The sequence below is a fragment of the Panthera uncia genome, chromosome C2 (genome assembly GCF_023721935.1).
Source record: "Panthera uncia isolate 11264 chromosome C2, Puncia_PCG_1.0, whole genome shotgun sequence".
NCBI lineage: Eukaryota > Metazoa > Chordata > Mammalia > Carnivora > Felidae > Panthera > Panthera uncia.
Window position 1 is genome coordinate 80,901,049 of NC_064810.1, and position 12,106 is coordinate 80,913,154.

Below are 12,106 nucleotides of genomic sequence, written 5' to 3' on the forward strand. Positions count from 1 at the left end.
CAGGCACCAAGCTCCTTTGTTCTTGGGTTGATAGCAGGGCTACTAGGGCCCGTCCTCACCGGATGTTGGCACCATGGTTCCCACGGGAATGCTTCCTGATCAAGAGGCCGATAGACTGAAGGGCACCGAGGTACTGGCTACAACAGCCTGGGGCAGGAAGGTGACCACCTGCCAACAGAACGGATGTGAGAGAGGAGCAGGTGGAGGTGTGGGGACTGAACGCCAAGCCGGTTAAGGAAAGCTGGGACACCTTCATCTCTTTGGGAGCAGGTGGGCAGAAGGTCCAAACCATCTTTCCAGGCTGAGGAGGTACCAAAGAACCCAGGGAGCAGGCTCTGACACTTGATTTGGAATGAAGGGAAAATATCCAGACTGAGGTCAAGGTTCTTCTCACTGAGCCCACCATCCTTTGCCCATTTGAGACTGAAAAAAAGCTTAACATGTAAGCAAGAGTTTGAGCTTTGGGGTCAGAGAGACCTGAGTGCAAATTTTGGCATGGTCATTCACCAGCTGGGGTATTCACGATAAGAAGCTGAACCTTTCTGAGTCCTAGTACCCACAGGAATGAAGGTGGGGGGATGACCATACCTCCTTGTCTATTGTGATGCTCTGGCCCGAGGGCCAGGAGCACAGCAGGTGCCTGTTATATATATGGTCCCTATGACAATTAATACCCAGTGCCCAGAACCTCTCTGGAAACCCTGTCTGTTTGGGGACAACTAGAGGAATTGATTTGGGGCTTAATGCCCCCTGCACCTGTGACCAACTTCACATTGTCTTTTAAAAAGATAGTAAATATGTGTTCCTGGGCTTGTGGGCTGGAGATTGTTGCAAAAAAGTCAAAACTGGGAGAAGAGAGCTTGGAGGCAATGAAGGATGGCGGGCTTGATTTGATGAATGCTTTTTGGGCTCCTGTCAAAGACCAGGGTGGAGGCAAGGAGACCAGCAAGGTGACCACAGGCAAGAGTTGATGATGACCTGGCTGGTTGTAGCCCAGTGATCTGAGCAGCAGCATGGGTGCTTATTTATAGGAAGAGAAGTAAAGACTTGAGGAGGAGCAGTTTGGGTGGGGAGGGGCTGGGGGATGAGGACTGAGGGTATCATTTTGGACTGGCTAAGTTTAGGCCTGTCAGACATCCAACTATGCACATGAAGCAGAGAGCTGGCTTCACAGCTCCCACCTCCTCCACTGACCATCTCCCTTGCCATCTATACAGCCTCAACTGTGGTATCTCTCTGTCTCCTGCAGGCTTGATCTCAGGGCTTTTGCACTGGCTCTTCCTTCTGCCTGGGTGCTCTATTTCTCTGCTTTCTCTCAGAATTAAGATCTCTGCTTAGATGTCACCTCCCTAACCAGTTTGCTTTCTTCCCTCCTCTCCTGCACCATCACTGTCTAGCCCATTGCACTATTTAATTTCCATATACTACTTAGCACTAATTGAGATTATACTGTTTAGTCATTAGCTTACATGTGTGTTATCTGTCTCCTTTCTAGACTGTAAGCTTCTTGAGAGCAGGGGCTTGCTTTATTTACCACTGAATCCCTTGTATAAGGCCAGTGTGCTGCATGAAGTGGCCCCTCAATAACAATTTATTGACTGAGTCAGTAAGTATGGCCAATATGTGGTGTTCATGCTGCCACTTTTTCTTCCCAAGCCCATGGCAGGCCCTGCTCATTGATTCTGAACTCTTTCTTCAACATGATGCAGACAGCCCTGGTCAACCCATCAGGTTTGGCACAGGAAGTCAAACCTACCTGCCATCCCTGTGGTGAACAAAAGTCCCCTTCTAGCTACCTGTATGACTTTGTGAGAGTCTTTTAAAGCTGAGTCTTGGACTTCAGCTTCCTCATGTGATGTCTCCTCCAAGATGTAGAGGAGTCTTTCCACCCCTCTTTGATGGGCGGGGCCTCCAGGCTGGAACCTGCTGCCACGGACAGACAAGGCGCTCGGTTCCTGTCTTTCCCCTGAGTCACAACCGCTCCTGAACCTTCCTCTCCCTCTGTTCTCGCCCCCACCGCCATCCGGTTTTCTCACCAGCCCCAGAAGATGAGGCTACAAGGGACCTTTTATACCTGGCCCAACAAAACCTTCCTTTTCAGATGAGGAAACTGAGATCAGAGAAGGACAGTCACTGGAGCCAGAAATCCAACAAAGACTAGCTGTCCACACCCAGCGTTTGGGCAGCAGCCATCCCTTCCCCGGAACCCTGGCGGGGCCTGGGCACTTGCTGTCAGCACCTCCTCTCCATGATAGGGAGCCGGGGGGGGGGGGGGGGCCCGCAGCTTCCTTGTACTCAGGCACATTCCCAAGCCCCAGGAGGCGCGCGGCCTGGCCTCCCTCCAGGCCCTGGCAGTTGGCGGGAGAAGGATGCCCTGTGGATTCCTGGCTCCTTCCCCCTGCTTCCGAGCTGCTTGTTGGAAAGAGGTGAGAAAGGTGCAGGCCTCTTCCTTCACAGTTGCTTTTGGAAATTGCCTCAAGTTGTTTGGACCAGGGCGAGGCTCTAAGCTGTTGCAAAGCCAATTAATACCCTGTTGGCAGTTTCTCGCCTTCGTCCTTGCCCGATCCAACCTGGATCATCCCCTCCACTCTCTTGAAGCTATTCCACAGCCTCTCTGACAAGAGCTCCGTTCTGGCTTCCCTTGAGGAAAGGTGGAGGAAGAAATGGATGAGTATTGACTAAATCTCTCTGTGATCTTACGTGGAGGTGCTTTAAATGTCTCCCAGAGAGGGGACGCTTCGGTTGCCTTTGAGCCTGCCTGCACAAAGCCCTTGTTTGCAAACTGTCTTTTCTCGTGGAACAGCCGTACTTCCTTTTCTAGGAGCTATTTGGGGAAACTCTAATGTTTGAGGGAACAGAGAGCCAGCTCCTGCTCAGGAGGACAGTGAGGACCCAGAGGCATCCAAAAGTGCTAATTAAGGACCAATACCCATAGACATCTGGGGAAAGTTAAAAAAAAAAAAATGGAAAAGGCTTGGGCTTTCATGTTTAATGAGGAAGGAGGGAATATCAGGGACTAAGGGAAATTTCTGGGAGACAGATTTTAACTTGATATTGAACATTTCAGCTTTCAGCCCACTTATTGCACAGTTACTGTATGCTGTGGGGCACAGACATAAATGGGCGCCAGCCCACTCTGCCCAGGAGAGGGGTCACAGAAGCCTTCCCGAGGAGGCAGGCACCGAGTTGAGACCAGGCTGAGGCCCGGAGAATAAGAAAGATCAGCAAGGCTTCTTGGCCCTAGAAACACAATGGAAGCACCTGGCAAGCTTTTTGTTTTTTGTTTTCTGTTTTTAAAGAAGGATGCCTACCCCCAGAAACACTGGTTTGGGGCAGGACCTGAGCACTGATATCTCTGAAAAGCTCCCCAGGTGGGTCTAATGTTGGGGGCAGGTGGGGAGATCATGAAGTATGTGCTGGGGGACAGTCCAGGAGTCACTGGTGACACTGTCAGCAGTAACCACATTGCCGTGTTAGGGAGTCTGGAGCTCAGGTGAGGGAGATGGGAAGCCCCTGGTGGGTTTTAAGGTTCAAGCAGGGGGTTAAGCCAGTCCCATTTGCTTTTTAAAATTATGCCTTTTAGTCTAGCTTTCTCCCACTCCCCTCCCTTACACTCACCTGATGTAGAAGTCCCTACAGAGGCCCACTCCGGACCACCAGAGTCAATGAGGCCTCTGTCTGGGGCTCTCCTTTCTCCTGCCAGGCCCGGCCTCGGTGCCAGGGCAGTGTGGGTCCTTTGTACCCGCCTCAGGTGGGGAAGGGTCATCAGGATGCCCAGGCCCTTTTCGTTGCTTGTCTTCTCTCCCCAGCACCTGCCCAGGTAGTGGCTCTGGCCAATTCATCCTGGGCTTCTTTCCCAGCCCAGCCAGAAATGGTGCCACATCCACCTTAGGGTTCCAGCAGGTACTATCCAGGCAAGGCATCTTCTCCTCTCTGTTTTCCAAAGCTACCACTCTTGGGTCAGACCTAACGGCCTTTTCCCTCTCAGAAAGCTTTTTTTTTTTTTTTTTTCAGGCCTTTCCAGGTCTCTGCTGCTGCTCCCAGAACCCTCCATGTGATGCCCCTCCTACTTCCCTCCAGAAGGAGAATACCATGAGAGAAAGCAGGGCTTCAGAGTCCATGGCACTTGGCTTAGAAATCTGACACCACCTCTCAGACTGGGGGCGCCTGGGTGGCTCAGTCGGTTAAGCGTCCGACTTCAGCTCAGGTCACGATCTCGCGATCCATGAGTTCGAGCCCCGCATCAGGCTCTGTGCTGACAGCTCAGAGCCTGGAGCCTGTTTCAGATTCTGTGTCTCCCTCTCTCTCTGACCCTCCCCCGTTCATGCTCTGTCTCTCTCTGTCTCAAAAATAAATAAACGTTAAAAAAAAATTTTTTTTAAAGAAATCTGACACCACCTCTCTTGAGCCTTGTGACCTCGGGCAAGTCACTTCAACTCTTTGATTCTGTTTTTTCACTTGTAAAACTACACAATCTCATGGGACAGTTCTGAGCATTAAATGAGAGAAGTATGTAAAGGCTTGAATGGAGTACCTAGTACCTAGCAGGTCTTCAATAAATGCTAGTACCACTCACTATCATCATCATCATCATCATCATTGTTGCTAGTACGGAGCCTGAGAGGGTGAGGGTTTCCACCTCCTACAGGGATGCAACCATGACACCAGACAGGTGGGGTCTCAGCCTTCATGCAGCTTCCAGTCAAAGAGATCTACGATGTTACAAAGCACATTTGGGAGGCCAGCAAGTCTGTGCTCAGAAGACGCTATGGCCTCTGAAATATTGACACTGACTTACCCAAGTAAGGGAAGGGAGGAGAAGCAGCAGGGCCAGAAGAGGCAGAAAGAATCACACTGATGTGGGGCACCTGGTTGGCTCAGTCAGTTAAGCGTCGTGGAATCAAGCCCCAGGTCGGGCTCTTCACTGTCAGTGTGGAGCCTGTTTGGGATTCTCTCTCTCCCTCTCTCTGCCCCTCCCCCCCTCTCAAAATAAATAATTTTTTAAAAATCTTAAAAAAAAAAAGAATCACACTGATGTGCAGTAAGGAATGAGATACTTCCCCCATATCTTCTCACACAATTGCAGAACCCAACAAGTATGCTGAATTACTCCCAAATGCTGTGATTCCCCAGACTCGATCTGCAGATCCACAGACTTTTGTCGGGCTCATACTACACAGTGTCCCTGGGGGACACCACCTTTGCCTATGGCTCTTTTCCATGTCCCAGATCCCGCCTGTCCACTGGCTCCTGGACATCTCTCCATTTTGGTATCAAATCCAACATGTCCAAAATTATACTCCTCTTCCTTCTCCCCCAGCCCCACCAGTTCCTTCTGGGTCTGTATCTCAGCGAGGGACAGACAGTTCCATCTACCAGGTGCCCACACCCAAAACCAGAATGTCCATGTAGACTACTGTCCTTCCTTCACTCATCCTATTAGTCATCAGTCATGACAGATTTTAGCCACTTAACGTCTCTTTTCACGCTCTCTCGTGGTTCATATCCTCATATCCATCTTAGCTACTGCCCTGGTGTAAGCTAGTCCTTCCTCTCCTGCCTGTTTGGTGGCAGTTACCTTCCAACTGGTCCCCAAACTTTTGACTACTATGATATTTTGTAAATTATCATTTGTGATTAAGTGAGGCACCTCCACCAGCCACCTATCCTTGGATAGAGAGTCAGAATGTGGGCTCTGAAATCAAGCAGGTTGGGTTTAAGTCCTATCACTCACTAGCAGTGTGAATTTGAGCAAGTTATATAACCTCTCTGAGCCTCAGTTCCTCACCTGGAAAACAGGCATACCTATGTGGTACACGGTGGCTATTTTTGTCTGCCCCCAATATACTCCTTCCTTCTCACTCTTCCTTTGGGTCACCACTCCTCCTCAACTCCACAGAGAAGAACTGCCAATACACAACCTGATCCCTGATCACAGGGGTGGGCATTGGCCCAAATCAGGCCAGTCGGAGCCTTCTCTTGGGAACTGGACTCTTGTGAGAAGTCACAGGGACTGAAGGTAGCTGGTGCTGAGCCAGTAGAGCAGTACCCTCTAGACAAGGTCCACACAGAGCCATGGCAAGCCCTGGTCCTGTCCCAGTCCATCCCAAATCCTGGCCTGGTTACTCATCTTTTTCTTCAATTCTGTGAACTAGCCAATGTCTTCCCAACATATTCTCTCTCTCTCTTTCCCTCCCCACCTCCCTTCTCACCTCTGCTCTTCCTCTCTCCTTTTTTGCTTAAATTAGGGCCTATTTCTGGCCCTATATCCTAAAATCTACACTATAGCACTGTTGCCAGGATGAAATGGGCCATGCCCATCAAGCCCATTTCCAAGAATGTTAGCTTAGGGTTGTCCTGGAACCAAAGCCTGCTTGGAGGTGAGGCTCAGTGGGGGCCATTCAGGGGACCTTGGGCATTGAGTAGATGGTGAGCCATATAAGGGCAGAGAATGCCTCTGGCTGCGGACCGCTGACCCCCGGCCTGCGCAGTGTCCCACATCTAGCATCTAGCATCTAGTAAACATCTGCTGACTGTTGATGTTCAGAGTCTACAGATATAGCCACCTGCCATGCTTGCAGAGGGGATCATCCTTGTAAAACCTGGCTGGCCTGTGGTTATTAGAAGTGCCAGAATCACCCCTCCTATAAGAGCAGTCCTGGCCTCCAGCTCAGAACTGTCTTTTTAGGAACTGCTCAGCCTTCAGTGTGGTGGCCCTGCAAAGCTGTTATTTTTGTCTCTTCAAGATCAGCTCAATCCCCCCACTTTGGGAAACTGCTTCTGCCCCAGTCCAATTTGGTGATTCTAGTGAACCCTCCAGTCAGTGTACCCCATGCCATGGTCCCAGAGGTGATCCAGGGATCAGGGGAGACCATGGAGCTGCCTTCATTTCCCAGGCAGCTATTGTGAATTGGGGCTTGCTGGTTGCCATCCTCCCTAAATATGGAGACAGTCTGTGCACTACAAAATGAGACAGAAGAGAAGGACAGAAGAAAAAAGAAGACTTGGCAATGTCACTGAGTTCCTCCATCCAGTCTGCTTCTGGGACCAACCCCTTCCAAGCAAAGGATTGGCTCATTTCTTTTTTTTTTTTAATTAAAAAAAATTTTTTTTAATTTTATTTATTTATTTTGAGAGAGAGAGAGAGAGAACAAGCACAAATAAGGGAGGGGCAGAGAGAGAAGGAGAGAAAGAGAATTCCAAGCAGGCTCTGCACTGTGAGCACAGAGCACCCCGTGTGGGGCTCAAACTCATTGACACATAAGATCATGACCTAAGCTGAAATCAAGAGTCAGATGCTTAACCGACTGAGCCACCCAGGCGCCCCTCATTTCTTCATTTAACAAACTTTCACTGAGCTTTTAGTGCATGAAGTAAGATAGTGTCACTGTCCTTGACAGAATAATTACGTTATGACAGGCATGTATGTGTGCACGTACACACACGTGCACACACCCACACACTCACTGTGGATCATGGAGGAGGCACAAAAGCAAGAGGGCCAACATAGGGTGGGGGCAGCTCAACAAAGACTCCCAGAGGAGTCTTGAATGCCACCGGTAGAAGTAATCCTCAGTGGGTCTACTCTTTAAGGTAAGAGGCTAAGCCTCCGAGGCCAATCAGTTGGAAATCCTAAGTGGACTTCTTTCTAAGAGAAGCCTTTGTCATATGAGCATGCTGCTGAGCTGCAGGCCTCCACCTGGGCGGTGGCACAGTGCTGGAAGGGAACCACTGAAGGCTGATGCCCTGAGCTGTCCCCCACCACAGATCTCCCATTGTGTCCTGTCATTTCCTCCGGAAGTTTCAATGTTGGAAGGCGGCCCTGACCTACCTCTTCAGGTTGATCAAATGGCCCAATTATCTATCTAGGATCCCAGATTGTCTTGAACTGAATGGGTGTAAGGGGTTGGGGGTGGGTTGTCTAGAAAAGAAAGTGCCAGAGGGAGGCCAGCCATCCACAAGCTGTTAGCCGGAGCCGACTGCCCACAAAGGGTCCCTTTGTTATTGCAGGAGGTGTTGTCACAAGAGCTTGGCCACAACTCATGAAGCACATCCAGGAACTGTTTTCGTGAAAGGGCTGGCAGGGAGCACTGTCTGCTGGCCTGGAACAGACTCTGATCTTGAGGGGACCAGGAGGGGAACACCCGCCAGGCTACCCGGCACCACCTGTGCCTGGAGCTGGCTGTCCTGTGGGCAGTGACCAGCATGCATGGCCAGGACTCCACAGTGAAAGCACCAGAGCTTCTCAGGGAAGGGATTCTGGGCTGTGGTCAGCTCCCTCTGGAACGTTCTGAGGGCTCCGACTTCTATCTTAAACCTCGTTACTGCAGCAACAATTGCAGTTCTTCCCCTGTGACTTGCAACACACAGGTTCTCCAGCCACCGGTCAAATCCACACTGACCTCAGCAGAGCACCAGAAATCTGAACAGTCTGGATAGGAAATTGATTTGAATTGCCACTCTTATAGCTAGGGTGACTGTATAACTTATCTTTCAAACCTAAACACTCCCAAGGAGTGTCAAAGGAGGTGCTATTAATGATTTTACTGGGACAACTGTCGTGAACAGGCAAACCTAGAAGTCTGGGCTTCCTATTTATTCCCTCCAACAAAAGGTGAGGACAAAAGGATAATGCCTTGAAGCATATCGTTGGTGGAGATGGCCAGCAAGCCTGTCCAAATTCCTAGTGTGCTTTCTGCTTCTTACCCCATGTTTTGTAGCAGGATGTTCTGAATTAATAATGGCACAGATTGCCTTAGCAGCCTCCATCCAGACTTTGCTGAGGACTTCATAGCCAAGAACATAGTCTGGATGCATTCCTGTGTAACTATTCTCCCATTGTTTTAACCACAAGAGGCTATTAAGCACAGAAGCGAAGATAGGCTTGTACATGTGAGATCTGGCGAGGCGAGTACACAGAGCAATAGAAACTCTGTTACACTGCTAGTGCATAAATTGCACAATGAATCTGAAGAGCACAATGCCCTCAGCCCAGTTGGTCCACTCCTGGGTGTATACCCTTGTGAAACTCTCATGCGTGTGCAGAAAGAAAGCCGAGCAAAAAATCCTTACAGCAGTATTGTCTGTCATAGTAAAAAAAAAAAAAATTGAGGGCAACCCAAAGGTCCATCAACTGAGTCATGGATTTTAAAAAGGAATGATAAAAACAGTCTGATTTTAAAATGGGCAGAAGATCTAAATAGACATTTTCCAAAGGAGACATACAGATGGCCAACGGGTACATGAAAAGGTGGTCAATATCACTAGTGATCAGGAAAATGCAAATCAAAACCATAATGAGGTACCACCTCATACGTGTTAGAATGCTATTATCAAAAGTGTAAGCGATAACAGGGGTTGGTGAGAATGTGGAGAAAAGAGAATCATTATGCATTTCTATGGTAGGAATGTAAACTGGTGCAGCCATTATGGAAAACAGTATGGAGATTCCTCAAAAACACTGAAAGTGGAACTATCATGTCATCCACCAAGTCATATCATTCTGGATAATCCCAAAGGAAATGAAATCATGATCTCGAAAAGATATATCTGCACCCCTATGTTCATAGCATCATCATTTATAATAGCCAAGATAGGAAAATAGCTCAAGTATCCATTGACAAATAAAAGGATAAAGAAAATGCAGTAATATATACAATGGACTATTATTCAGTCACATAAAAGAAAGAAATCCTGCCCTTTGCAACAACATGGATGGACCTTAAGTGAGATAAGTCAGACTGGGAAAGACAAATACTACATGATCTCATTTACATGTGGAATCTAAAAAACGGAAAACACAAAGAAAGCAAACTGAGATTCAGAGAACAGATTGGTTATTGTCAGAGGCCAGGGGTGGGGAGATGGGTGAAATGGCTTAGGGTCGTCAAAAGGTACAAACTTCCAGTTATAAGATAAGTAAGTCCTAATGATGTCATGTATAGCATGATGGCCTTAGCTAATAATACTGAATCATATATTTGAAAGTTGCTAAAAGAGTAGATCTTAAAAGTTCTTGTCACAGAAAAAAATGGTACCTGTGTGTGGTGATGGACATTCATTAGACTTCTTGTAGTGATCATTTCACAGTATATACAAATATCAAATCATTACGTTGACACTAAGCACCTGAAACTAATACAAAGATAAATGTCAATTGTAGCTTAGTTTTAAAAAATAAGTTTCAAGGGGCGCCTGGGTGGCTCAGTCAGTTAAGTATCTGACTCTTGATTCTGGCTCAGGTCATGATCTCATGGTTAGTGGGTTCGAGGCCCGTCAGTGCAGAACTTCCTTGGGATTCTCACTCTCTCCTCTCTCTCTGCTTCTCCCCCACTTGTGCCTTCTCTCTTTCTCAAAATAAATAAACTTTAAAAAATTTAAAAATAAAAAATAAATTTTAAAAAGTGATAATAGGTAGGTTAGAGATATATGCATCAATGTGGATAAATGTCAAAAACAATATTGAGAAAAAAGTGCAAGTGGCAGGAGGATTTCTTTCTTGTGACACTGTGTATAAAAGGTCTAAACATACAGTAGGGGACTGCGTGCTGTTTACGAATTCTTGTATAGATGCTAAACAAATATAAAGATGCATGAAAATGATAAACACCAACTCCGGGAGAGCGGTTGTAGGGGAGAGGAAAGGGAGTCAGCAGAGGAAGCCAGAGGCTTCCACTATGTAATATTTTTTAGCTGGATGTTGAACAACACTCATCCTTGGCTTTCTTGGGACAGGTCTGCATACCTAACTTCAGGTGCCTCTGACACACAACTTAACCTCTCAGTGTACCCATTTCTTTCTCTGTGATGGGGGTACACCTTATAACCACCTCATGGGGTGGCCGTGAAAACCCTTCCATAACCTTTTACAAGGATTTACTGTGTTCCCTACAAAAAGGCGCCATCTTGGCTCCTTTGGCAATAACCCTGGAGGCAGGTGCTCCAGAAATGGAGACGAGACTGAGTGTGTGCCCATGACTAGACCCGTGGCCTGGGGTGCAGCCGGGCCTATGTGGTGTGACCACTTGCAAAGACGCCCTGCCCCCGCCCTAGTGTCCCCTGGCTGGGTACACTGCTCAGTAAATCTCTCCTTATTTCCCTTTCTCTCCCTCCTTTCTTCCTGTTCCTCCTCTTGCTCACTCATGGGACGAGAGAGGTGGATGCCATAGTCACACAACTGTTAAGTGGCAAAGCTAGGATTCTGATCCAGGTGTCTCAAAGACGAAGCTCTTCCCAACTAAGCTGGGGGTCCACAGTCTTACTTACCTTAGTACCACCTGGGGATTTTTAAAAATCACCAGATTCCTGGACCCTCCCGTGGAATCTCCAGAAACCCCGACCACACGGCTCCCTAGGTGATGCTGATTCCCAGCCAGGGCTTCAGGCTCACATATTCCAGTTCCTATGTACTCTGCCCTTCCCACTTATCCCACCAATCCAAGCGTCCTTGCGCTATGACTGCTCACCAGCCCAGAGACCCTGAGTCCATGAACTTCTTGACAGCATAGTATAAACCTTTCATCCTTATGTCCCCAACATACACAATGGTCTCTGGCATGGTTTTGGAAGAGTGCCCAGAACTCTGCAAGACGGAAGAACTGAGAGCAAGAAGAGGGTTTCAGGGAGGCAGACAGTCTTGGCTTGCCCTGCATCTGGTGTCGACTAACAGAAAGGGCCACACAACTATTGAGCGCCCCGCTGGACGAAGTGTTCCTGAAGAAGCAGAGGCTGACGCTTCCTAAAGAGCTATTTCCTATGTCCAGATCCCACTTATCTCACCACCACCAGTAAAGTGGGAATTTCCTCTTCACATTTCTTATTCCTAGAGATCTAGCATTCCCATGCAGGAAGGTAACAGGAGATCATCTACTCCAGCCTCCAGCCAACCTGTATGTACAGAAATGTTCTCAGCAGAAGCTCTGCACTTTCCACGGTGGGACCTTACCCTTCATTGTGTAGGCAGCCTGCACAGCTTTGATTCTTGAAAATTCCTTCCTTCCTTGGGTCAAAGTTCATGCTCTGCAACCCCTGTCAACTGGCCCTGTTCTGCTGGCTGGAAGTGGAGTGGCTTTATTCTTGTGTTCCACACATAGGGTCTTGTGGCTTT